Source organism: Trichosurus vulpecula, chromosome 9, assembly GCF_011100635.1.
Source record: "Trichosurus vulpecula isolate mTriVul1 chromosome 9, mTriVul1.pri, whole genome shotgun sequence".
In the NCBI taxonomy this organism is placed as follows: domain Eukaryota; kingdom Metazoa; phylum Chordata; class Mammalia; order Diprotodontia; family Phalangeridae; genus Trichosurus; species Trichosurus vulpecula.
In genome coordinates this window covers 128522228-128548787 of record NC_050581.1, presented here as the reverse complement: position 1 = coordinate 128548787, position 26560 = coordinate 128522228, and the positions used below count along the sequence as shown (strand labels likewise).

Genomic DNA, 26560 nt, shown 5'->3' with positions numbered 1-26560 from the left:
ATATACACACACACGTGTGTGTATGTATTTGAACATATAAGTCCTTTCCTTTTCCTTTTCTCTCTTTGGGAAGCAGACATACTAGCAATATTTCTGGGTCAAAGTTATACAGTTTTATAGAGCCTGTGGAGCATAGTTAGATTCTCCAGAATGATTAGACCAGTTCACAGCTCCAGCAGAGCATTAGCGTACCTGTTTTCCCACATCCTCTCCAACATCTGTCATTTTACTTTTCTGTCATGTTAGCCAGTCTGATAGGTGTGAGGCAGTACTTCAGAGTTGTTTTAATTTGTGTTTCTGTAATTAGTGATTTATAGCATTTTTCATGAGTGATAGCTTTGATTTTTTTCTAAAAACTGCCTTTCATATTCTTTGACTACTTATCAATAGGGAAATGGGAAAATAGTATCTTGATATGCATGATATAGCATGACTTGCATGGACAGGGAAGTGTCCCATGATTCGGACAAAGAGAAGGCAATAGATTTGCAGCTGTACTCTGGCTGGACCAATTGGATGAGATCTTGTCCCTCTTCTCTTTTGTAGGGCCACTAGTCTGGCCATAGACATTACTGTCCTTCCCAAGCTCAGTACCTCACTTTCAGAAAAGACGAATTCATTGAAGAAGAACTCAGAATCATCAGATTTTAGAGATGAAAGTGACTTCAGAAGTCCAAACTCCATCGAGCCCAAACCTTTCACTGTATAGATAAGGAAAGTAAGGCAAAGAAACAAAAGGACTTGTCCAACGTCTCACCAGTAATAAGTGGCTGACCAAAGATTGGAAACTAGGCCTCTGGTCTATTTTCTACTCTATTTTTCCATGCCTGGAATGCAAGCATCTTTTTTGGTTACCATGTTATGCTTTGTCTCTTTTGGCAAGATTTGCTTCATGTGAAAGAACAGTGATTTAAGCCTATGGTTATAAACCGAAGTGAAAATTTAAAAAATGCAAAACCCGAAATGATTATGGAATTAATGATATGCTTCTGTATTTTCTATTAATGTGGCTGTGCTTAACGTGTCCCTGGACCTTTTTGTAAATACTTTTCAACATAATCCAAGGACGTTACAATGGGTAATACTACTGAAACCATGGCAGTGAGTGAATTAAGGTACTTTGTATGAGACATGTGAGATGAATAATACACCATTTTGTATTTGCTTTTTTAAAAAAATGAATACACTCTCCTAGAAGGCAGAGATTGCTTTTATATCCCTGGCCTGGCACATGTTAGCTGGGGAGCCGTTCTTTGTGGCCAGAAGAAGGATTAGAACTGGTTTTATATGGAGGATTAAGCCTCTGTCATCTGGTGCTGACCTCAGTTTGGGATTTGACCAGGGTTATATGTATCTGCTTGTCCTTTTCTACTTCTAGGGAGCTCATCAATATGTGCAAAGTGGTAGTGGTTTTTCCCCCCTTAAGCAGTCATAAGATGTGAAATTGAAAAGTAACGTTTATGTAATTCTTAAATGGTTTCTTCATGTGTGTCTAAGTGAATCTTCCCTCCCTCAGGGAAAGGCAGAGTAGTGTGGTGGAAAGGACACTGATTCGGAGTCAGAAGACCTCTATTAGAAAGAAGCTTTTTATTTACTACTTGACCCACATGCTCTTTGGAAAGTCAACTTCACCACTCTCAGTTTCCTCATCTGTAAAGTGACAGATTTTGGACTTGACTGATCTAGAAATTCCCTTTGAGATTTAAATTCTATGATCTTCCCCAGCTGGAGCATTCTCCCTTTCCCCAACCAATCTTGATGCCTTGGGGGAGGGGAATAAACTTCCCAAATCCTGCAATATAATAACTTCCCAAGCTCTGAGATCAGTCATTGCTTTGTGGCTCAATTTTGTGGAGGATACAAATAGTAGTCTTGGTAGTAGCATTACCAGAGATTACTTAGGCACTGGGCCTATGGCTGTGGCAGACAATGTATCACAGCAGAATGCTGAACTTGGAGGTCAAGATAAGCTGGTTTCAAATCCTATCTCAGACCCTTACTGAGTGCCCCTGGGTAAAATATTTCACTATTCTGAGCCTCAGTTTCCTCATCTGTTAAAGGGGGTAATTGTAGCATCTACCTCAAAGGATTGTTACGAAGATGAAATGAGATAATATATGTAAAACCTTTTCAAAACCCTAAGCTGCTATACTATGCTATATCCATATATGCTATATTCATACATAATACATGTAATATGAGTTATTATTATGGTAACTGCCAAACATTCCTTGCCTGGCCTTGATATTTAGGTGTGAAAGCCTGTGTATACCCAGTATAGCCATCTTTCTTTTCTAAATTCCACTCATCCTTTAAGACCCAATTCACTTGCTATCTCCTTAAGGTGCTCTTCCTGATTTGCTTGACATGTCATTTCAAATATGCTTGAACCTCCATGGGAGTTATCACAGAGTTTCTATTTGTTTATGCGTCTTATCTCCCCATGTGATTTCACTGCAGACTGGGAACAAGTTTTATGGCATAGAGTGGCTAGAATGCTATAACTGGAGTCAGTCCTGGTTATAAATTCTGCCTCATACACTTAATGATCTTGGGTATGTGTTTCTGGGCAATCACTTTCTGAGCCTCAGTTCTTCACCCATCAAATGAGGGTTTGGGACGAAATTGCCTCTAAGGTCTCTTCAGTCTCTACACTTAGGAGATCCTTTGATCACTCACAGCGTCCTGTCCATTGCAGGTACTCACTAGATGTTTCATAAGATCATGTATTTGTTGAATGAATGAATAAATGCAGGTTCTCAAAGGTTGGATGATTCAAAAGTTTGTTTTCCTCCCCTCCCCTCAAGATGCTAAACTGGTGTCCATTTTCTGGATATACTCTGCAGAGCTTCTTAGGAGGGCACTGAAACCCATAAATGATTTGCCGAGGGCTGAACAGCTAGTCTGTGGGAAGCAGAATGGAGTCTTCTTGGCTCTACAGCCTGCTGTCTGTCATCGGTTGTTTCTTTCCTACTAGTCAAGTCAACAAGCACTTATTACTCACTTCAACCCTCTGGGCTTCATTTTTCTCAGCTATAAAATGAAAGTGATAGACTAGACTAAATCTGTTTCTTTCTAGGTCAAATCCTGTAATTCCCATGAAGTGGTGTCCAAAGTCATATAACAAATAAATGAGCTGACATAGCTATATCTTTTACTCCAAGAAGGCTAGTCTTCAAGACACCAGGCTTATCCTCATGGCTAAACCCTATTTCTTTGCTACATACATATATTTACAGAGTGAATGTATGTTCATCTATATGTTTGTGTCCTTGGCTGTAGAGTCAGAAGACCTAGATCCAGATTCCATTTCTTCCACTTACTACTAGTATGTCATTGGGCAAATCACTTACAGTAACTTCCTGGGCCTCAGTTTCCTCCTCTGTAAAATTAAAGGGTTGGACTACATTGGCCTCCGAAGTCCTTTCCAGTTCTAAACTTAGGTCTTATAAGAACTGTGTCTACTGACACAATTAGAGCGGCAAATAAAGCCAGACTTTCCATTCCGGAAAATTTGGGATCTTCCTCCTGGTTTCCCCGGAGTATTTTTAAGTTTTTTCGTATTGCACCCCCTAGATGAAAAGTCAGTGTGGTGTCGAGCAAACTTCTCCCGGTTAGGAGAACTGTCCGAGTTAGAACTCTAGCGAGACCAACGCCACGCCACCAGGCTTAGGCAGGCTAAGGCGCTAGGAGCATAATTCTTTTATCTGCAGTGGCCCCTGGACTCTGAGAGCCACCGGAGAGCCAGCCTCGGGGTGGGGTAGTGAGACCAGCGATTGTAGCTGCTTCCTAGAGAGGGCTGCAGCGGCTCATCCCCTTCAGTGTAGGGGCTTCGGGGTTGGGCTGCGCTCCGAGCACAGCCGCCCCGTTTCTTCAATTGTTGCTCTTCGCCCAGGCTTCCCTATTTCAAAGGCAAACCCGAGGACGATTCCCACAGCTCGGCCGTGCCTTTCCAGTGTCCCTAAAGCGCCAATTTCAACTCGAAAACCTGGAAAAGTTCCTCCACAGCGGCCAGCCAGAAGAAAAGCCACGTTCGTGTGGCTCTGCTCCAGCCCGCCTCCCCTCCCTGACACCCTCCGCCCCCACCCCCTACTTTGGATTGCTGCTTCCTCCCCGGCTGCGTGGCTTTCCTGTAGCTAGCTGGGCGGCGCGCTGCTGGTGGAAGGAGGCAAGGCAAGCAAGAGGGGCGCGCGGGGCAGAAAGGTAAAAGCTGGAGGCTGGGCAGCGTGTTCGCAGCGCTGTGGAAGGCGCCGACTGAGCGGGCGGGAACGGTGCGCTGGAGGAGGTGGTCCACATGCCTTGCAGCCGGCTTTCTTTGTTTTGTGCGCCGGAGGAGGGACGCTCGTATGCTTTTAGCATTGGGACGGTCGGTATAACTATGCACTCTGGACTGGGCGAAGTTTGTATCGAGGGCTGGAAACCATTCGTCTGTCTGTGTGAGCTTGTGAGTGTGTGTGTGTGTGTGTGCACGCGCGCAGGAGCGCGTTCGTTTCTCTCCATAGATAGTTTGCTTTCTCTTCGGAGGTGAATGTTTCCGAGAGAGGGGGCATTTACTTATAGACAGATTCGTGCTAGTACGCAAGGTCCTTAAGCTTGTAGACTGGGTACTCCATGGTCCTCAAACTTCGCGCTGGGGGTGTGTGTACGTGTGCACGAGTGTGTCCGTCTTTTTCTACTAGGAAATCCGCTGTCATAAGTAGGATGCCCCTCCACCCCACCCTACTCCTCAAATAATAACTGTAAGAAATGTATTGTTTCTTTCCTCTTTAATGAATCCTTCGGTTGCGGCTGAGAAAATCTTGTTGCCGAGAGTGGAGCGAATGCCCTCGGACACCCTCCGTCTGGCTTGTCAGCGGGCTCCTGATGTGATGTTTTAAAACTGCCCTCAGGTACTCTTTAACGAGACCGGGCATTTCCGCATTGTGGGGATATGCATGATTGCAACTGAACGTCGCGAACTTTGGTCGGTCGGGTTTGGAGGAAGCAAAAAATGTTTGAATAAGATGCGTTTTTTTCATTCAGATGGAAAGTCGGAGGCTTTAGGGAGCTTATTTCTTAAGTGAAAGTTGGCGGAGGTGGGGGTCCAAAGGAGTTCTGTTTAAATACTTTCTCTTTTCTTGGAAGCTGGTTATGTCAGGTGTTTGTGAATTTCGGCAGCGAGCACCACACCATTTTAGAAAATTGGTGTCAGCTGGGCTTGAACGGGGTTACCTTTTGGCCTCAGAAATCCAGCGTAGTGAATCACACCCAGGAGTGAAAAGGAGTAAGCTACACTGTATTATTTACATTTTGTGGAGAGGGGTCGGTCAGAGGATACCTTAGGAATCATTCCCAGACTCAGTGTAATGCAACTTTGGCTTTTCGAGTGTTGCCAAAGCAAAATTTGTTCCCCACCAATTGCCTTTTATCACCCCCGACTCCGACTGGACATTAAAAAAAATAGCGTGCAGTCTGTAAGGCTGTATAAGGTTCTTGCTAAGTGTTGTTGACGCTGTAATAAACTGCCGTAGAAGCTGTGCTTGTGGGTGCTTGGGAGTATGTAATGTCTGAAACCTCAGGAACTGACCTGTGACTCTCAGACACGTGTACAAAATGTATGCAGGTGGATTGGAGTTTACGCCTATCAATCTGTTTAAATAAATACTCACATTGAAATAAATCTGGAAGTTACCTAGAATTATGACAGACGTGCCATTTGCGTCCCTAAAATTGTGGTAACTACAGTACTTTGTGACATTTGAATAATCTCACCCCCCTTCTTCTGAATGCAGTTTTTGGATGGACACCCCATCCTGTATGAAATTAGTATTTGGAAATGAATCAAGCTTTTGAGTATCTTCTCAGTGTTCCCTAGCTGAGTGTTAGTTCCAATAGATTGTCAGCTCCTTGAAGGTGCTCTGTAGCTAAAACAATGTTTTGATAATAACAAATAATTAACATTTATATAGTGCTTACTGTGTGCCAAGGGCTACAATTATTATCTTATTTGATCCTCACAACCCTGGGAAATACCCATTTTACAGATAAGGAAACTGAAAGAGCAGTCAAGTGATTTGCCCAGTGTTACACAACTAGTAAATGTCCGAGGTGCCATTTGGAATCCCTTGGAGTTCTACGCAGGGCCAGGGTCTCCCATTGCATCCTGGGTCCTCTCCAGTAGACCTGGTGACTATTAGGCCACTGGACCTAGATGGCTCTGGAGGTGAAAGTAAGGCTGGTGACCTTGCACAGCCCTCCCTCACTCAAATCCAAGTCAACTGCAAGTCATGTCATCATTTCCCTGATGCCATGGTCCTCTTCGAAAACAAAGGACAAACACGGACCACGACAACCCAACTAACTACTACAAAGTAGCCGCCTACTGTACATAGTAGGTATGGTAATAAACTCTTATTAAAGGAATGAAAGAATGCTTAGCTCTGGGCTTGTAGGAGAAGGGGTGGATATGGAAGAAAATCCAGTCTTCCTCAGGAAGCCTTTTCCTGATTCCACCTTAATGTGAATGTCTTCTTTCTGTGATTATTTCCAGTTTGTCCTTTATGGATCTTGCTTATACATAGTTATTTGTATATGGTCTCCCCCATTAGTTTGTGAGTTCCTTGAGTGCAGGGACTATCTTATATCTTTCTTCCTATCCTGGGTACAGTACCTGGCACATAGTAGGCAATTAGTAAATGTTGGTTGGCTTGATTTGAAGTAAACCCACAAGAAGCTTACAGTATACTTGAGGCAAGTCAAGGACCTAGTGTAGTAGACTGTTGAGTGAGGAGATTAGGCTTCTAGCCTTGGCTATGACACTAGCTGACTTCGTGAACTTTATCGAGTTGTTCAATCTCTCTGAGACTCAGTTTCCTCTTCTGCAGTATGGGAATAATATTACTTTTGCTAACTGACTTACAGAGTTGTTTCAAGGAGAGTACTAAAAATTACTAAGGAAATATGAGTCAATGATCATTTGGTGCTACATTGTGGGCCATAGACAAGTACTGGAGTAGTTAATTTTGTAAAAACTAGAGCAAAATTTGGCTTCAGGATCAATAAACAGAGATTGCCTGAGAGGTTGGGCAGGACTGACCAAATACTGCCTTTACACAGGTATTTCTTTTCTGAATAGACTTTTTTTTTTTCCTTCACAAGAATGATAGAATTCTCCTGACCAGGGCCATTGAAAATTCTGAATGACCTAACAGATGAATTCTTATTGAAAGCTGTAATTCCACCCTCTCCTGAAAACAAAGAAACCGCAGAAAATTATTAACTCCTTAATGTAAGATGACATCCATAGCAGTTGTGTTCCCTTGTTGTGCCTTTGTGGGATAGTGGAAAGAAAGTGCACCTGATTTGAGATCAGGGGACTCAGGTGTGAATTCCAGATTTACCTGTGTGACCCTGGTTAAGTTACTTCGTCCTTGTGGGGCTCCATTCTCTGCCAAACAGATGACTTCTAAGATCCTTTTTTTCTAGTTAATATTCTTATGGAATTGTTATTATATCTTTACATTTGAAAAAGAGGCATCCTTTTTAGTCCTTTTGGCAGTTAGCAGAGGTTAAGCAGTATATCTGGATTTCACTGGGTACTTCTGAATAGGCCGTGAAGAAGAAAGGAAAAGGGGAAAATAGGATAGGGTGAGTGTAAAAGAAGACAAAGAGGTGCAGAGAGAAATGAGAAAGAGAAAGATACTGAGCATGATCAAGCTTTAAAGAATTGAGAGGTAACTTGTTTGAGCTCTTCATCGTTAGTTGACAGCTAGGACATGTAGTTGATAAAAATCTCCTCTGACAATTTCTCATAATTCTGATTATTAAGGATGAGTAAACATTAAGGATGAGTAGAGCTTCTAAAGATGTATGTGTCTCCATTTCCCACTTCATTCAATAAGATAGTCAAGTCTGGAATCTCAGAGTACTTTCTTCTGAAGAGCCATAATGTCATTATCGGATAATATTATATTATTGCTGTTTTATGCTTTATTAGGGCAGGAGACACGAAGGACCTAAGATTTGCCTTTCCCTTATCTCATCAGAGTACTTTGCACCCTGAATTTTGTTGTTCAATTGTTTCAGTGTCTGACTCTTTGTGACCCCATTTGGGGGTTTTCTTGGCAAAGATACTAGAATTGTGAATTGAAAAATGAGGGAATGCCCGTCAGTTGGGGAATGGCTGAACAAGTTGTGGAATATGAAGGCAATGGAATACTATTGTGCTATAAGAAATGTTGAGGAGACAGACTCCAGAAAAACCTGGAAAGATGTATATCAACTGACGCTGAGCAAAGTGAGCAGAACCAGGAGAACATTGTACACGGTAACAGCCACATTATTCGATCACTGACTTCTTAGCGATGCAAGGATCTAAGACAATTCTGAAAGACTCATGCTGTCCACATCCAGAAAAAGAACTATGGAGTCTGAATGTAGATCGAAACATATTATTTGCTTTCTCTCTTTTTTTTTTTGTTTCTTCTTTCTTGTGGTTACTCCCATTGGTTCTAATTCTTCTTTACAAAATGACTAATATGAAAATAGGTTTAATATGAATGTATATGTTGAGCCTATATCAATTTACATGCCATCTTGGGGTGGGTAAGGGGAGAGATGGGAAGAAAATTTGCAACTCCAAATCTTATGGAAGTGAATGTTGAAAACTAAAAGTAAATATTTTTTTTAAAAAAGCAGAAAAAAAAGACATTGGCATTGTTTGCCATCTTTCTCTAGCTTGTTTTTACAAATTAAGCATTGAAGCAAACAGTGTTAAGTGACTTGCCCAAGGTCACATAGTTAAGTAAGTGTCTGAAGCCAGACTGGAACTCAGGAAGATGAGTCATCCTGCCTCCAGTGCTGGTACTCTATCCACTGCACCATGCAGCTGCCAAAACCTGTACACATGATGATGTAAAATCTTTCAACAGTCAGTTTGCCACATGCGTGGATGTCTAACGGGGTGCAACAATCAACCTCTATAACTAACAGTTAAAAAAGTTGACCACTTTCATGTATAGAGCGCCTGTTAGCCATCTGGATTGCTTTGCCATATTTAATCTCATCTCGAGTCCTTGAGCAATTTAGGGACATGTTAGAGTCTGGAATACTTGAGTTCAAATTTTGCTTCAAACACATGCTAGCCTTGTGACCTTGGGTGAATCACTTAACCCGTGTCTGCCCGAGTTTCTTCATCCCAAGGGTGCCATGAAGATAAAATGAGTTATTTGTAAAGTACTTTAGAAGCCCAATTTTTTTTTCTATTATCATTATTATTATCATTATTTCTGATTAACTCAGAGACCTTTAAGAACTCATGACCTAAGGGAATGAGCCCTTATCACTGTAGTTTACTGAGGATGGAGAAAGTGCTGAACTTGGAGTCAGAAAGTCCTGAGTTGAAATCCTTCCTTAAATACTTACTTGCTGTGTGACCCTGGGCAAATCACTTAACATCTCTAAACCTCTAGTTTCCTCATCTGTAAAATGGTGGGATAATAATAGGACCTTCAAATGGTTGTTGTGGGAATGAAATGAGAAAGTATATGTAAAGCTCTTTGCAAAAGTTTTGCCGTCGTTGCTCAGTGGGGTCCAACTCTTCAGGACCCCATTTGGGGTTTTCTTGACAAAGATACTGGAGTAGTTTGCCATTTCCTTCCCCATCTCCTTTTACAGATGAGGAAACTGAGGCAAACAGGGTTCAGTGACTTGCCCAGGGTCACACAGCTAGGAAGTGTCTGAGGCCAGATTTGAACTCAAGGAAGATCAATCTTCCTGACTCCAGGGCCAGCATTCTGTGCACTATGGCGTCACCTAGGGGCTCTTGCAAAACTTAGGGCACATGTAAATGCTAACTATTATGTAGGCTGTTGGTTTCAGCCTGTCTTGACATCCTGGAATTGGGGCTGTCTTCAATTATTCTAAAATAAATACCAGATACCAACTTGTTTACTAGTTGTGCTTCCTTTAAAAAAATTAGTCCCAGATATCAGTTTGTTTACTTGGCCTTTGTTTTTCTAATAAAAGTGGAGTGCAAATTTTCTTCCCCATTTGTTTGATTTCCATTTACCTGTGAATTTTTGGAGAATAAGAGGAAACCAATGCATATTCAGCCTCAGCATCTGGAAACCTAGAAAATAAGGGAAGGGGAGGCAAGAAGAGGAGGAGCGTTGCTAAAATAATTGTTACAAAGTCGCAATGCACTTTTAGTGCTTGAGTACCTTTACTTCTCTGGAGGGCTGCTTAGCTCCTCCATCTGGGTTTATTTACTCCTATTTTAGACACAATTCTTGAAGGAACTGACCTTTGACTTTCCTGCGGGAAAGAAGGAGACTTTGAGATTGAGTCCAAAGTCTGGAGGTTTCTCTGAGATGCAAACGAATCTCCTTGAGTTCTTTTGTGCCAATTGAAGATCCACCCTAATTCCTTTAGTCCTGTCCTGGTTCTTCCTTCATTTATGTGCCCTGGCCTGGGAAAGGGGCTTTGAGGTGAGGGAAAAGCTTGAGAAATCTAAAGAGAAGTCTAAGCCAGTTTGGCTTGGACCTGTCACTACCCAGCCCTGGGTTAGTAAAGTGGTACTAGAATCGGATTGGCCTGTGCCATTTTAATTTCAATGAAGACCTGGGATACCTGCTGGAAGCAGGCTTTAAGTACTTTTTGTAACTTTGTCAATTTCCCCTTTTGTTTGTTACTTTAATCCCATTTGTTTCCTTGTAACTATTAATGGTAAAAGCACTTAGAACATCAGAACTAGGGAAAGTGTGCTTGTTTCAGAGAAACCTGTTAGTCCAGGTATAGGGAATTTAGGCAGCTGTGTGGCTCAGAGGATATAGCACCAGGTCTGGAGTTAGGAAGACCTGAGTTTGAATGTGGCTAAGGCACTTACTAGCTGTGTGACCCTGGGCAAGTCACTTAACCCTGTGTGCCTCAGTTTCTTCATCTGTAAAATGAGCTGGAGAAGGAAATGGCAAACCACTGTATCATCTTGACAAGAAAACCCTAAATGGCGTCACAAAGAGTTGGACACAACTGAACAACAGGGACTTTAAAGTCCACTCTTTATATCTTTAGAGCTGAAAGGCATCTTAGCCTTTTAAGCCCAACTCTCGTTTTATACGTGAGGAAAATGAGGTTCAAAAAGAACCTCAAAATTCCTCACTTTGTGGTTGGGTGAACCGAGGCTCAGAAATGGTCAAATCAGGTAGAAAGTATGAGGGTCAAAGATTTAAACTCAATTCCCCTTGACTCTGGATTGGTGCATCCCTTGCCCTGCCTCACACCCTCTGCAGCCATGTGGCACTGATTCCCATTGCTTAGGGGACATGGATGAGAGGACCAGTTGGGAAACATAATAGTAGCAGTGAATCAAGGGAGAGAACTGAGGGCATCCAGTAGGAGCTCTTGTATAGCATACCAGCTTGGTGCCCTGGTTTTCTAGTTGGGGGGGGGGGGTCATGATACCGCTTTCTTTTCACTCTCTTAAGTGCCTAAAGTCCAGGGCTTGGTTCATATCATGTCCCCTACTTGATTCTTGCTGTGGCCAGATTTTAGTTTTCCCCTCCTCCCATGCCTTCTATCTCATTGACTGAACTTAGATAATAGTAAGTAAGCCTTAGGCCAATAAATTATAGAGGCAGTTTTCTTTCCCAGATTTTTGTTCCACTAATCTCTCTCTATATCTTTCTTTGATTATTCTCAAATGCCCTCAAAGGAGTGGAGCTGGGGGGCGGGGATTGAGGAGGGGGCAATGATTAAGGGTTTTTAGTTTAAAACAAAACACCTTAAAAAGTCTCTGTGACGAATATGGTTGTTCCAGCATTGTATCAACCCATAGAAGATTAGAAGAGAGTTTTGTTTGTTTCTTTAAATTAGCAATATCCCTTAGATAGGGAAGGGGAGAACTGCTGTATTTGGAAATGAAAGTTATATAAAAACAAAAGATAACTTTTTTTTTTTTTAAAAGAAAACAGGGTGGTAGGGGCTTCTAGAATCCAGTGCAATGTTGTTAGAAAAAACAACTGGTAGACCCACCTGAGGGAAAAGACACATGAATGGTGAAAGTGTAACAGTGTATGTAGCTGGGGCTGTTCAGTACAAGTACAAGAGCAGTTGTCCTAAAGGGCATCATTGAATAATTGATATTTTCTTTGAAGTATAGATCTAGAACTAGGAAGTACCCTACAGGCAATGCTCCACAGTATGAACCAATGGGAAGGAAATGGAGTCAGGAATCCAAGGGACTACTTTAACATTCTGGTTTTGCCAGTTAATGTCTTGGACAAGTAATTTAACCTCTCTTGGTTTTATTTTTCTCATCTGTAAAATGAATGTGTTGGGCTAGATTACCTCTTAAGATACCCTCTAGCTCTAGATCTGTGATTCCAGGATTCCTTTCTTTTATTTAAAAATAATAATTTATTTTTGTCAATGAAGAAAAATCTATTTTTCTTTCCCTCCCTTTCCCCTTTTTCTATTGAGAAAAAAGAAAAACAGACTTCTTATAACAAAACAAATTCTCATATTGGTCATGTCAAAAGAAAAATGTCTCAATCTGCTCCCCAAGCCCCCATCCTGAGGTCTCTCAATAAAGAGATGAATAGTATTCTTCATCATCATCCTCTGAATCATTTCTTTTTAAGAATTCTTAAATCTTTCAAAGTTGGGTTCTGCTCACTTTCACTCTGCCTCAGTTTGTACAAATCTTCCCAGGTTTCTCTGAAACCGTACCTCTCTTCATTTCTTATAGCAGATAGTAGTATGCCACTACACCCATGTGCCATAAGTCATTCAGCCATTCCCTGTCCATAAGAGGCCTGTTCTTTCTTTCCTTTGGGGCACCAGCCTAGTAGTGATAACTGGTTCAAAGGGTCACAGTTTAGTAAGTTTTATGAACATAGTTTTACCTTGCTTTCCAGAATGGCTGGACCAGTTCATAACTCCATTAATGTGCTTGTTTTTTTTCCATAATGCCTCTAATATTTGTTGTTTTCCTTTTTGTTAATTCCATCCAATCTGGTTGATGTGAGGTGGAACCTCAGAGTTTCTTTAATTTGAATTTCTTTAATTCTTAGTGATTTGGAGCATTTTTTCATATGGCTATTGATAGCTTGCATTTCTTCCTTAGAAAATTGCCTGCTTATAAGCTGATCCCTCCCCTTTTTATACTTAAGCCCAGAGAGATCACATGACTTATTCATGATCAGATAGTAAGCAGCAGAGATTAGATTCTGCCTACGTCCTCTGTCTACTAACTCCAACATTTTTTCTAAGATACCACATTTCTTCTATAGATAATTCCAAAAATTAAACTATAATATTCTTTGTTAAGAAGGCAGGCATGATGCATTTTAATAATAATTTCATCCGAAATTTTAAAATGACTATTAAATAAATTAGACAAAAGGTAATAAAATTTAGTTAAAATACATAAATTAAATCTTTGAAGATGCTAGAAAAACAATACCTCTTCCTCACCCATATACTAAGGGAAAAGAATTCCCATACATCCTTCTTTGTACCCTGTTTCCTGCCACTTTTAGTAGTCTTCCTAGGAATGCCCTTAAGGGTCTATGTGACCTTGACCGTCTTTATAAGTAGGTCTTTATACATGAAGGTACACTGTACAAGTCCATAAGCATTTATTCAGTACTACTGGGAAGGAATTGCCCTAGGCAGTTAGGGGAATACCAAAACAAAACCATCAAAAAACCGATCTCTGCCCTTATATTCTACTGAGAAATGCAGTTGTAATCAGATGAATTAATACAAGATAATATGAGGAAGATCAAAGAGAGCTCTAATAGCTACAAAGTGGCATTTCATCTCAGTCCTGAAGGAAGTATTCAAAGGAAGACCATTCTAGACATGGTAGGCAGGCTGTTCAATGATATCTAGAGGGAGATGGAATATCTCCTGTAGACAACAGCAAGCTGGCCAGTTTGATGGGGACAAAGTACGTGAAGAGGAGTAACGTTAACTGAGTCTGGAAATTAGGCTAGATTGTGAGGGATTCCAAATGTCTACTTTGAGAGGTGTTTATTTTCTCCGATTGGGGAACAGGGCATTTTTGAAATTGGGATGTGGTCAGGCCTATTTATAGGGAGATTATTTTGATAATTATAGGGAGGATAGGTGGGAGAAGAGATTGGAAACATGGAGTCCAATTAAGAGACTTGCAAGCAGCTAGGTAAAAAGGTGATGAAAAACTGAACTAAGACATTGATCTTGTTAGTAGAGAAGAGTTTAGATAGGAGAAATGTTGGGGCAGTAGAATTAACAAGACTTGGCAATTATATTGGATATTAGAATAATGGAGAGAGGTTAGATTCTGCCTCAGACATTCGTAGGATCGTAGATTGAGAGCTGGGAAGGACCTTAGATATCACGTGGTTCAGAATGTTTTTTATATTTTATATTTTTTCAAGTTTTTATTGTATTGCTGCTAGCTTACATTGGGCCCAGATTTGACCCTTTGATAGTATTTTGTCAACTTTTGATAGCCTAACTCTTTCAAAATGAAAGATGAAAAAGACTAACACCCCAAGAGGTTATCTGGACTTGTCTAAAGATTCACTGAGCCAAGATTTGAATGTAGGTCCTCTGAATCCACCACCTTTCCATTACACAATTTTATAATTTAATCTTGGGCAAATCACTCTGGCTTCTTCAGCCTCATCTTCCTTGCCTGTAAAGTGGATCTAATAATAGCTATCACAGGGCTGTAGTGAAGATAAAATTAGAAAATGTGTGTAAAACCCTTTATATAAATGGGTGCCGCTGTTATATGTGACCTGTAGTCATCCATGCTAAGGAGTTTTGTTGCTCAAGTAATATCTGCCAACTAGATCACAGAATTTGTGACTTGGAAGGTACCTTTTAGCTGCTCTCTAGTCCAATCCATTACATGAAAAGAATCTTTACTACATACCAAGTGGACGTCCAGCCTTTCTTCCTAAAGACCTCCAAAGAGTGCCAGCTCCCTACCCTACCTCTCCAGGCAACCCATCCTTCTTTGGGATGACTCTAATTGTTAGGGAATTTTTCCTATTATCAAGCCTAAATTGATTCCATCCATTGCTCTTGGTTCCACCCTGAGGGATCCCGGCACAAGTAGCTTATAATCTCTCTTCCATATGATAGTCTTCAAATATTTGGAGACAGCTATCACAACACAACGTCCCCATCCCCCTTCTCCAGCCTAAACATCTATAGTTCATCTCCATATAATGCGGACTCCAAGCCCTTCACTAACCTGTGTTTTTAATCATTGTTTCTATAGGTGAAGGAGAAAAAGAAAGTTCTGCCCTTACTGGTATTATTCAGGGCCAGAACTCATGAGAGGCATTTGTCTTTTGGATTTGACCAACTGGGGATCTGTTCCTCTCTCAGATCCTACATCTCCACATTGGAGATCAAGGAACTGTCTCAGTAGATTTCCATTGGCCTTATGTTTTGGGTCCTCTTTAACCTTAGGGCCTTCCCTCTGAGATTATTTCCAGTTTATCCTGGAGAAAACATTCTAGACCACTTGTTCACCAGAAGAGTCCCCAAGCCCATTTCTGCCATACAGAATTGTGACGCCATCCATTCGTATCTCAGGTTCTCCCCAGGCCTACGGACTGAGTCCTCAACCAAAGCACTTTTACCCTCTCCTTAGAGCCTAGAAAGCACTCTGCTCTGGAGCTGGGACCCACCCACACCTCAAGAAGACCTATAAAATGCATGCGAAAAGGCCCACAGAAAAAGGAGCTTCCTGCTTCCTAGGAATTCTCTAGTGTCATACTTGCCCCAGGCACACTAGTAGCTTGCCTTTAAGGTCATACAAATAGTAATAGAAAATCTGCCCTCTGATACCAAACCCTGGCAGATTATCTAGCTGTTATAAAAAACCTGGGGCAGCTAGGTGGCACAATGGATAGAGCACCAGGCCTGGAATCACGAAGACTGGGCAAGTTTCTAAACCCTCTTTGCCTCGGTTTCCTCATCTGTAAAAAGAGCTGGAGAAGGAAATGGCAAAACCACTCTGTTTGCCAAGAAAATCCCAAATTGGGTTATATAGTCAGACAGAATTGTAAAACAATGACTGAACAACAAAAAATGCCAAATCCAGTGGACTGCCTTTAATGCTCTTCTGCTGAGTATTAGCTAGCTGTTACCCTGGCCAAGTCGCTTAGTGCATCAGTCCCAGTTTCTTCTTGGGGAAAATGAGGTAATAATTTTCACACCTACTACGTGCAAGGGTTCTAGTGAGACACAAATGAGATAACATTGTAGATCACATCAAGTGCAAGGTAAATCATGCTAGCAATTTTGAAATTAATTTTTATATTCTTGGCCAAGCATCAAATACAGGGCCATGCTACTAGTTAGCACTTCATAAATATTAATTGAAGTCTGAGATGATAATGATGAAAGGAAATGGATTGTTCTGGGAGATGCTAATTCCCCTGCCATGGATGAGTCCTTTCCTGCCAGGAAGTAGTTTGATTGTGCCCCCTCATCCCCAGACTGGGCCTATGAGTATTTTTGCTGAGCTTGATGGTTGTGTACAATGGGGAATGTGAAGCTGGTTAAGAAAAATATTCCTGCTTAGTTGGGAAGGAATTCTTTTTTTCAAGAAAGTAAAATCAAAATGCATTAGGGAGAAGTCAAAAGGTATGAGAGTTTTGGCCCTAGCAAGTGCTGTTAAGTGAGGTCTGCAATCTTTTATAGGCACAGCACTAGGTACGGGGAGGGTGTTATTTCACACCTGGGGATTTAGGGCTCCCTCCCTTTTTTCGTTCTTTCCCTGCAACACATCAGCAGTGTGTGGCCTTTTCAATGGAGAGCTTTAAAATAAATGCAGCAGGCCAGCATCTGGACATCCAGAGTAAACATTAAGTCCTACCCTTGCTCAATTAAAGAGTGGGAGTGGAGGTATGTACATATTATTTCTGTGGGGCTGGGGGCGGGGAGGAGCTACTCTTTGCAGGCTATTTTCTCCTTCCACAGTGATAGTGCATAAGAGGACTGTAGTTATTTATTTGGCACATTTTTCTTTACTTGGTAATCCACCCCCTTCAGTATACATTTCACTGTTGTGCTTGCCTCTCTCTTGGTCAATCACTTTGGGCCTCGTTCCTAGGACTGGCTGAAAACTGGGCTGGCAAATTGTCAATTTGGGGGGATAGATTAGTGACCCAGGCCTTGATTTCCCACATCCCCTCTTTTCTTTTGGTACTTAATGCAGTCACACTGAATTTCTATAGCCCTGGGGAACCATTTGGAGAGCTCTGTTGCTGCTAGTGATCTGAAGGGAGGCCGGCCCTCTGGCTTGCTGGCCATCTCTTCCCCCTTCTTTTCCCCAGCAATCTGATTACCTGCTGGCTTGCATTTGAGGAGATAACAGGATTGTGGTAATGAATTGCTTGAGGCTGGAGGTGACAGAATGATTTGCTGTGATAATCTGTGGGACAGGTGTGTCTCTAGTTCACCTTCCCTGGAAAGGATCTAAAGGGGGACTCCTTAGGGTGGCGTGTTGAAGAGGAAAGGGGGAAGGTTTACCTTTCTGGTTTTAAGCTTCTTATACATGCCTCTGGCTGGTGGGGGGTGGGAGTTGCTGGGGTTCTGCCTAAAGGAGATTTAATCCATTTGGGAAGGTTCTTCTCCTCCAGTCTTGGGGAGGGAAGAGAAAATTCGGCATTGTTTAGAGGGGAGATGATTGAACTGAAGTTTACATGAACCCAAGTTTTTCCTTTTCATCTATCTTTGTTAACTCATCCTGGCTATTGGTGGTTCCCGTTTCCTGAGGCACAGAGATGGGTTTGGAGCCTATGGGGTAATAACTGGGCCCTCAGGGGAAAAAAAAAGAGGAAGAGAGGAAAACTTCTTACCAAGCTGTTTTGACAGATTGTGTAACATGCTATGATTAATAGAATAAGAAAGGAAGATTGTCTTTCATAAAAAAATGCCTTCAGGGTTATTTGGTTTTATTTTCAATTAAAAGGAACTGATTTTGTTTCTGGAGAGTGTTTTTAATTTGGATAAATGGTTCAGTCTGGGAACCACATGCCAGAACTCAAGATCTATGAATGTAATTTATTCAGGGTTTCCTCCATGGCCATTTTACCTGAGGAGCAGTAAACCCTATAGTGGTTTCGTGGATACTATGTTAAGTGCATGTGACATGAGTTGGCTTTTAGGTATGGACTTTTCTCACTGATCATAGGTAGCTTTTACTATTTAGCAGATGCAAATTGCCCGGAAGGCCAAAAAAGAAAAAAGTACCTGAAAGTGAAAATACAATCAAGATGTCTAAAGAAGATTTACTTTTGTTAATTTTCACTCATTAAGAGCATATCTGCGCTGTTGAATTGCTTTACTTTCTCAAGGAATGGGGAGAGGCAGGAGAGAATTTGGAACTCAGAATTTTAAAAAATGAATGTAAAAAGTCATTGGGAAATATTTAATGAAATATATAAAAATATACTTTAAGAAAGAGTATATTTATATTTACTGGCCAAGAATACAGGCCAGAACTCTTGTTCTCATGGAATGTGGGCAGGACCATAGAATTGGCATCTTAATGGTCTTTTTTTTCTTTTTGGCCAGGCAGGCATATTGGAAAGTTCTGAATTTATTCTCTCAGAACAAAAATTGGAAACACCCCTGAATAGTTTAATTGAATTTGTTTTAAGCATTAAAGGTGAAAAATAAATAAGACAAATGGCCATGTAGAAATTGCAGAAACAGAATCTGGTCCTGACCAGGTTTCCATTATCCACTATACTGGATAGAAGGTAGACATCATCACATCTATCCCAAGTGATGCCAAATGATGATTCAAAGTTTAAGAAAAAAGAATTCCAGTTGGCTTTTAGGATACATTTTGTTCTTGATGACTAACCTTTTAAATTCTTACAGATTTTATTTTCATACTTTCACAGGTTTTTATATTTTATTTGATTACAAGTTTGTCTCTCTAATAAGTTGATATATGGTACTGGGCTAGGGGCTTCAGGAGAGCATGGCTAGACAGGCAGGGTTCATGACATTGGTTGAGACTTTCTTGAGGGATGTGGAAAATGTGGAGAGAGAGAGAGAGAGAGAGTAGGAATTCTGTTCCAGAGCAATTGGAGGTCAGGAACAGAATATGCAGATATATCTATATATGTCTATATATATATATATATGTATATATATATATATATTTTATATTATACCTGGGTGTAAAAAAAACCTGGGGCAGTTAGGTGGCACAGTTGATAGAGAGCTGGGCCTGGAGTCAGGAAGACTCATTTCCTGAGTTCAGATCTGGCCTCAGACACTTACTAGCTGTGTGACTCTGGGCAAGTCACTTCACCCTGTTTGCCTCAGTTTCCTTATCCATAAAACGAGATGGAGGAAATGGCAAACCACTCCAGTATCTTTGCCAAGAAAATCCAAAATGGGGCTTTAAAGAGTTGGACACAACTGAACAACATCATAAAAGAACCTGCCAGACAGTTCAGTGAATTAGAGCCAGAGGCAAGAAGCTTTGGTAGAGGTGGTATCGAGGTCAAAACCAGAAATTCACAACAAGGTCCAAGTGAGGGGAGGTGACAGGAGGAGGAAATCAGGTCATGGTTTCTGACTGCAAGATCTGGGTGCTGGGTGTTAGCTAGAGATGAGCTAGACAAGGAGCATGGGTTTAATTTGTGATAAGGGTTTCATGGACACAGACCAGTTTTAAGTACAGTTATGCAGTAGATGGCTTTGCTTTCTGCATTCCAAACCCTACATCTGGTGAGGTCTCTATTCTACCACCCCTGTCATAAACTTCTACAGAATTTATAGGATTGTGGGCAGCTGGGGAATTCACATCATTTTGATTTATTCATTTAAATCATGAAGCTCCAATATAAAGGCTTAATTTAGAAGGAGATAAAAAGCTGTCTTTCATTCTCATCATTCCTCTTCCTGCAAGCTAGGAACAGATAGCATCTTTTTTCTTAAGAATGAGGCAGTGTATCATACTGGGTAGTTTCTTTTCTTTTCTTCCTTTTCTTAAGTGTCTTGGTTTCTTATTTACATAGTCCATAGGGACTGGAGTGGGGGTTAAATTTTAGAGTTGCTAAGGAAAGTTCCTTCCCTTTCAGCTTTTGCTTGGCCACAGAGTACATAATAAAATTAAAATATTTGGTTGATTCAGTATTTGTGCACAGAAAATATACAACATGGTTTTAGGCAATTTTTCGACTTATGAATAAGTATGATATGTTTTTTACCTTCAAAGACCTTATCTACCACCTGGTAGTAGAGACAAGGTTGGCCTTTATTCATAGATTTTTGAGTTGGAAGGGATCTTAGGGGTCAAGTCCAGTCCATTCATCTTCCAGGTAAAGCAACCGAGGCTCTGAGACTAGCTCAAACATACCTGAAAGAGTTAGAGAGAAACTATACTGTCTTGTTCTTATACTGTCTGATAGGGATTCTCATTTCAATGGGAGGTCAGGGAAAAAAGGGAGATCAAGATAGGCTGTTGACAAGATGGAAAGCCATGGAGGAAGTGAAACTTTAGGTAGGCTTAGGAGAATGGTGATAGGAGGATCCAGACCTCATTCAACCAGTTGGTACCATATACAAAGTAAGGAGAAAATCTGAACAAAAGTACTGTGCCAGGGATTATTGGTGGTGAATAGGAGGGAACAAGAGAGGAAAATGGTGGAAAAGAAGACCGGTTGACTAAGGCTTAAGGATTGTGCCAAGTCGTAAAATAGCCAGTCAGAAGAGTTTAGAGTTTTGATATCAGTAGGAAGGAGGGAAATAAGCATTAATTAAGTGCCAGATTATGTACTAAGCACTTTACAAATGTCATTTAATTTTTGAGGTGGGTGATATTATTATCCTCATTTTAGAGTTAAGGATGCTGAGGCAGATGAGGGTAAGTGACTTGCCCAAGGTCACACAGCTAGTTATTAGCTGAGGTCAAATCAGAACTCAGGTCCCCACTGCACCACCTGGCTGCAATACGGCAATAAGACATTTTTAAGGTTTTTATTTCAGAATGTCGATCTGAATGAATGTATTGTTGTCATAGGTGGTGGTGGGTGTGTGGGAGTGGAGAGGTAAGGACTGTCCTGATGAATTGTGATGAAGTGTTAAGATCCCGGGCCTAAAGTAGTGGTAGTTGTTTTAAATAAGGAGTTTTGAAGAACTTGGTGACTTGCCTGTATTTAGCAGAGAAAGGAAAGGATACAGCCAAAGATGATTCAACTGTCCCTTATCTTGGGCCAGATGAAAGATGAATACTGACGCAAAGAGGGAAAGGAAGAAGGATAGCTTGTTTGTGAATTCAGATTATGAATTTGTTTGGGCCCTGTTGAGTTTCAGTGGTGAAGATATGTCAAGGTGCAACTGTCTCTCTGGTATTTACTGATTTGAGACAGTACAGATGAAAAGTTCAGGGACACAAAGCTGTGGTAGTACTGGAATGTAAGACCCATGAGGTTCAGGCACTCTCTGATTTTAAATTTGTTATTTCTGCTTTAGTACCTGGAACAGAGCTCTGCATACAGTAGGTGTTTGATTGTTTATTGAATTGATTGAAAATAATGACAAGAGTTGAAGCAATAAGTATAAATGAAGTTTTAGATTAATGACTATTAAAGAAAGCCCATGGGGAAGTCAGCAAAACTGAACTGTGAAGTTTACAGTGAGGCAAGTAGGGAGTTTCATGAAGGAGGAAGGGTATGGGTGGGTGGGTGGGTGGGGGATGTCTACCATGTTCTATGCTGACAGGTAACCAAAAACTAAGAAGAGTTCATTGAATTAGGAATGAAGTAGTAAAACAATTTTAGAATGATGGGGGCAGGAAGGAGTGAGTGAGTGTGTGTGTGTGTGTGGGGGGAGTGGGGGCAGGGCAGAAGCCAGATTATGGGTAGGGGGTTGGCAGTAGAAAGAATAGATTTTAGAGAGACATCATCTTAAGCCATAAATTGGTAGAGAAGATAATAATAATAATGAAAACCATATTTTTATATAATATTTTGTTTAGTGCTTCGAAGCATCCATCATCTCCTTAATGTCAGGAGTTGCCCCAAAGGTACCGTTCTTAAAGCCATTGACATTTAGCTTTCCATAAATTGTCCTTAAAGGAGCCGTTCTGTTGCTGTATCCCTGCCCCTAGGGTTTTTCATATTAAGTGGGTACCAGGAAAGCCCTCAGATCCCTCACCCTTGTTACATGATTGACCGGCTTTCCATTCCAATTTCCTAGATGACTTTTTATTCCACTTTTTAGATGCAAGTCATCATTGCAAATATCTATAGCCTATTTGCACTGTCTGTGCTTCTCTTCTTTGCTATTTGGGTCGCCTGTAATTTGGTTTCTTTGAGGATTGTAGTGCTATTTTGTCCCACAAGGCCAATAGGGGACTTTGTTTTGCTTGACTGTGCATATTTATTATAAGTTGTTTTTTCTTTTGGGATAGAGAGAAAATTCGCGGTTGTTAACTGGAAAAAAATAGTTTTAGAAAAGATTGTGGTGTTTCGTGATTTTAAGTCATATATTTGCTGGAATCACATTTCACTTTTTTAAAACTCATAATCTGTAAGGTAGCTAGCGAAGATTTTGGGAGATTAGGAACCTGAATAGGAACCCAGAATAATTCAATCGATTAATCAATAAATATTTATTAAGCACCTACTCTATGCCAGGCACTGTGGTAGGTGTTTTCTAAGGCATTTACTGTGGTCCATGTCCTGGGGTGACACAAAGTTTAGATGAGATATCTTCATGGGGCTTACAGTCTAGTAGAGCTATAAGGAACCAGTACACTTTATTAGAAGCCAAAGTTCTTCAGAGAGTTACAAAAGTGCTGTGCTGAGGCCTGAGGGAGGGAATCAGATCAAGACTGACTGACTTTGGGGAGGAGGTAGTATTTGACTTGGGCTTTAAAGAATGGCTAGGAACTCTGCAAACAAAAAGAGGAGAGGGAAGGACATTGTAGGTGTAGGAAGCAATGAGCAGAGAGACTGGAAAGCTCTGTGTTATTTTCAGGAGACAGAAAGTTCAGTTTGTTTGGAGGGTAATGCCTCTAGAGTGTGGGTAACATCATATAAACTTAGAAAAGTTGTTTTAGCCCTAGCTTAAATGTCAAACAAAAGAGTGTGAACATTACTCTTTAAGCAGTAGGGAACCCCTGTAGGCTTTTGAGCCAAGTAGTAACTTGGCCAGAGCTAATAAATAGTTTTAGGCTAGTAGCAAACAGCATGAAGGATGGATTAGTAGGGAGGAGAAAGGGGAGTGAGGAGGTTTATTAGGAGGTTATTTATTGCAATAGTCTGGGTGGGTGGTAATGAAAGACTATTCTAGAGCATTGGCAGTGAGGAGGGTGTGGATGGAAGATATGTTGCTAGAATCGACAGAACTTTGTAATCTATTTGAAGTAAGAAATGAGGCCAGAGACAGCTCAAGTTTTGGACGGAGCAGAAATAATGAGTTTCAGTTTTGGACATTTCATTTTGAGGTGCCAGTGGGGCATCTGGGATGATGCTCCCTGAAGACAAAGATGGGGATTTGGGACTCTGAATGGAAGCCAGGACAGGAGATCAAGATTTGGGAGTCATCTGCATAGAGATGTCGATTGAAGCCGTGGGAGTGAATGAAATTGCTAAGTGAACAAGTGCAGAAAGAGAAGAGGGCCGAGTACAGATACCAGGAAAACACCTAGAGGTGAAAAGGAACGAGCATTTATATAGTACCTACTATGTGCCAGGCACTGTACTCACTTGATCTTTACATTGAGTCAGTAAGGTAAGTGGTAGGAAGAAGATGAAAAAAACTAGGAAAAGGATGATGAATCAAGGAAGGAGACCAAGAAGGAAGGATTATAGAGATAGCAGTACAGTCGTGATGGTATGGTTTCTACAGCTTAGGGAACAGAGGTATACATGGGTAGGGTTAAACAATAATGTTGAAAGTTCCCAAGAGCTCAAGAAGGGATGCATGCTGATAAAAAGGCCATTGAATTTGGAAAGCACTTCCATTGGACTGATGGAGTCAGACTAAAGGCAGGATGACTAGCATTTAGTAGGTTATTATGGTAGTCAGGAAGAGTTGATGAGGTCTAGTACAAGAGTGTTGACAGTATGAGTATGGAAAGGAAGAGGCTGAGCCCGGAGGCTCCTCTGAGGTAGCATCCATAGAACTTGGCAAAGGTTAGGGGTATGGCTTGAAGGAATGGGAAGAATCCACGATGACTCAAGAGTTGAGGCTAGGTGACTGGAAGGAGGATCTGGTTATTCCATCTGTAGGAATAGAGAAGTTAAGTGTCAAGTCAGGTCAAAGGAGTAGCTTGGAATGGGAAATCAAGGATGTCACTAAAAGGACACACTGTGGCCTAAGATGATGTGGCTTCTAGAATTTTGTATACTGATTATATGTTTCTCAGGTTTCTTTTGCATCAGCTACAATGTGACTACCCTCTCCTTACACATTTCCTTCCCATACCCACCTGGTCACCCAAACAGTAAGTTCATGCCCCACCAGAACTTGGGTACTGGGGAAAATCATCCTAACTTGCCTTGTCTCATATATGTGACTGCTCTTAGCTATATTTTGGTGTGTAGTCTCTTAAATTCACAGTATACTTATGAACATTTTGATGCTTTGATTTGGTTTAATGGTTCAACTCTTGAGGGTACTGGGCTTGCAATCTTTTTAAGGAGAGAGTGAGATTGGCCCTATGTTGTAGAATTCTTTTTCTGTCATTAAACTACAGGATGAAAGAGCTTCTTTGAAATCCAGTTGCAGCTATGATCTCAAATTAAAAAAAAATACTTTTTTAATCAATTTTTATTTTTCCCAATTTTGTTTCAAAATTTTAGCATGTTTTTTAAATTTTGAATTCTAAATTTTCTCCCTCCCTCCCCCCAAGACAGCAAATGATTTGATATAATTTATATATGTGCAGTCATGTAGTCATATTGTAACAGAAAACACCTGAACACACACACACACACACACACACACACACACACACACACATTGAAAAACAGTAAGCTTCCATCTTCATTCAGATTCCTTCACTTCTTTCTCCTTCAGTTCATCATTTTTTTTTTCATGAGTCCTTTGGAATTGCCTTGGATCACTGTATTGCTGAGAATAACTAAATCATTCACAGCTGATCACTGTACAGTGTTGTTACTCCGTACAATGTTCTGGTTCTGCTCACTTCACTTTGTATCAGTTCATGCAAGTCTTTCCAGGTTTTTCTGAAATCATCCTGCTTGTGATTTCTTATAGCGCAATAGTATTCCATTATAATCATATATTACAACTTGCTCAGTGATTCCCCAGTTGATGGGCATCCCCTCAATTTCCAATTCTTTGTCACCACAGAGAGAGGTTCTATAAGTATTTTTGTACAAATATGTCTTTCCCTCTTTTTCTTGATATGATGTCAAAATTTTTTTAAGGCAAGAAGCATGGCATGCCATATATAGTAGGAACTGCAGAAGAATTTGTTAGCACAATAAAAAAATTCTGTATTTGAATAACAATAATAGTGAGTATTTGTATAGCGCTTTAGGTTTGGAAAAGCACTTTATATGTTATATCATTAAAAAGAAATCTCTAAGTGGGTTGACTAGATTACCATCTATCCAAAAGACATTTTGCTTTTAATTTTATTGAACTTGGAGTTAAAGTGTCCCTTCTAACATTCCAGCCATACAATTCCTCCTCCTTCTCAACTCCAATGACCTTCTCCACCCCACTTCAATGAAATAATGTCATTCTTTAGACATTTCCAGCTCAGGCAAGCTAATCACATTCAGTACTGTCACTTCCTGTTCAATATTGCCACTTCCTGTCTTATAGGAAGCTTGTGCTTTGTCTTAATAGACATCCTCCTATTCCATCTTGCCATTTTTAGCTTCGTTTTTTCCATACCCTGCCTTACTCCAGTGGTCTACAACTTTGATGTTTCACTAACTATCCTAAAATGTCTTCCTTCCCTGACTTTTTACTTTATCTGACTTGCTAATAATTGTCTATAAATAATTGTCTTTTGATTTTCCAGGCCCATTTTTGGGCCTCTGAACACCACACCATCTTGGTTTTTCTCCTGTGTCTTTCATCATTTGTTCTTTGGCATCTTCACTAACTCCTTATCCATACTGGGTACAAAGAATCCACAGGACTAAGTAACTGATTGGATGTAAGATCTGTAAGGGAGAAGGACAAATCAAAGATAACTACCAGGTTTTCAGTATAGAGTAGTTCCACTGACAAGATGATAAACTTCAATTTTGGAAGTGCCAGTAAGATAACCAAGTGGAGATGTCTTTAATCAATCAATCTGTCGCTCAGTAAGCATTTATTAAGTGCTGGCTACTGCCTTAGGAGCTAGGGAAAGTAAAATGAAATAGCTCTTACCCTTAAGAAGCTGACAATCTAGAGGAGTGAGAAAAAAGTAGGCAAAAAGCAGTTAGAGATATGGGTTTAGAGACCTAAAGAAAGTTCTGGACTGGAAATAGTTAAGGGAATAGGGTGTGTGTGTGTGTGTGTGCACGCGCGCGCGCACACACACATCCATACGCTCTCTATATAGAATGTCCCA

At 40.7% G+C, this 26560-nt stretch overlaps 1 protein-coding gene across 1 annotated transcript in view; it reads left to right on the top strand.

Moving 5' to 3' along the window:
- Positions 1-4144: 4144 nt before the first annotated feature.
- The window catches only part of TNS3 (tensin 3), a 424477-nt gene continuing 402061 nt past the window's right edge, over positions 4145-26560 (top strand). The window contains exon 1 of the mRNA XM_036738320.1: positions 4145-4203. The gene's annotated coding sequence lies outside the window, so the exon portion shown is untranslated. The remainder of the gene's footprint in view (positions 4204-26560) is intronic.